Consider the following 2,167-nt stretch of genomic DNA (forward strand, 5'->3'; position numbering starts at 1 on the left):
CGAAATTTCAATAATTAATGAATAAAAATAATTAAACTATTTTTATGAAATTTTTATAATCATTTTCGAAATTATTAAACTAATTAAATTTAAGTTAGTGATAATATCATTTTAGAAGCTTCATTTTCAAAAATAAAAACATATAACAAAACAAAATAAATTTATGTTGATAAGGTTCCTAAATCTAGGTGATTGGGTTAACCAAAAATTCAAAAATAATAAAAATAAGAAAAAAGAATTAAATTAAAATAGACCCTAAAGAGTCCACAATAATTTTTCAAAGAAAAAAGGATAAAAATAATATTGTATCATTATTTTATTCATTTTTTTGAATTTTATTATAAAATAAGTAAAGAATAATTAAGAATATTTTTTATGTTATTTTTGTAATTAAATTCGAATTTTAAAATAGAAATAAGAGAAATGTTCTTAAAAATCACTTTTAAATACCAAATAAACGAAAAAATAATTTTTTATATTTTATTTTTTAGAAAATATAATTTTATAAAGTTAAAGCATACTCAGATAGTTATTTGTTTTATTTTTTCGGAATTTATAGAATATAAAAGTAATTAAAATATAATTTAATTATGTTTTAATTAGATTTTTTAAAATAATGGATAAATACTAAGTCAAAATCTGACTTAGTTGATGGATGAATCCCATAAAAATAGTGTTATTGGGCCAAAAAGCTAGGTTTCAGTTAATCAAATTTTAAGGGATTAGGGTTAATTAATTTCATTATAAATAGGTTGGTTTAGGAGAGGTGAAGAGGTTCCAAAAAAATTAATTTTCAAGTGAAAACACCCCTCTGCAAAATAACTCAGCCACTATGAGAAGGAGAGAGATTTTTTCATACTGCGTGATCCAATACAGCCATTACCATCACAACACCGTGAGCTCGCCGTGCCTAGCATTTCTAACCGTTGGATCTGCGTACTTTTCTTCCATCGCGTTGACCCAAAGCTGCGTCCAATCATAAAGCGAAAACACACTACGGTCTTACTGTGCCGCGCCACATCGGATCATCACCCGTGTAGAACACGGGATCCAGTGCGGACAATTGCACCGAAAGCTTCCGTGTAACCTCCATAACAACCAGTCCGCACGCGCCACGTGGCCAAGCGTGGTAAACTCTCCCAATCTCCTCCAATTCATGTAACATAAATGGAAGATTGATTTTAATTCATGTAACATGATAAAAAAATTCACTTCATGCACATCATGCATTAATAAGAAATCATTTTTTTGCATGTATTTCATGATCCCACTGCTAAGGACACTCATAAATGGAAGATTGATTTTAAGAACAAGTTTGTTAGACTCGACTGAAAGCCATCAATATTGAAACTGAAGACATTCAAGAAGATAGAGAACTCCTAGTTTGTGGTTGAGTCCATACTCGATAGTGGATTGTCTTCAACCCTAGCTAAATTGGAGACCAATTTGAAACTTCTCCTTACTTGAGAACCCCAGTCAAATTTAAAACATTCAAGCTTCCACTCAGAAAGATTTACTTTCAAGTGCATATCTTTCTAATAAGTATATATTATTGCATTGATCATGCAAGTTTCACTATCTGATACCTAACCATACTAACTCCACTCACCATATTTATCCAAAGAACACATAACACAATAATCCCAAATAAAATTAATCTATGCGTTACTGTGAGATATTTGATTTAAAATAAAATAAAATGGAGAATGATGCAAATATAAACAAAAAATGATGTACATCTTGAAGCAAATTTTTCTAATGACACAAGGCATTTTTTGTAACTCCTAAAAATCTTGGAGATATCCCTAGTCACCCCGTTTGAGCCTAGACACCATGAAAGGAGATAAATTTTGAATAACCCTCAATATTTCAATAGCCTGGGGATGGTAGCTTTTCAACAGTTTTCCTTGACATTCAATTATTAAAGAAAAATAATTTTTTACATCAATCATGTGACCAGAGGATAAGAAAATACAAAGAACATTCCTTGCTAAAAATAAAAACAAAAAATAAAGAAAAAAGTCCGCTTAGAATCCTCAATTAATATATCAGACAAAAGTTAGGGCAAAAGTGCAATATCAAGGATCACAAAAGGAAACCTTCATGAAAAATCATTGCCTTAATCATAGGTCATCCTTATCAAAACTTGAAAAATTCTCTTAATAGT

This window comes from Lupinus angustifolius, chromosome LG01 (assembly GCF_001865875.1).
Source record: "Lupinus angustifolius cultivar Tanjil chromosome LG01, LupAngTanjil_v1.0, whole genome shotgun sequence".
NCBI lineage: Eukaryota > Viridiplantae > Streptophyta > Magnoliopsida > Fabales > Fabaceae > Lupinus > Lupinus angustifolius.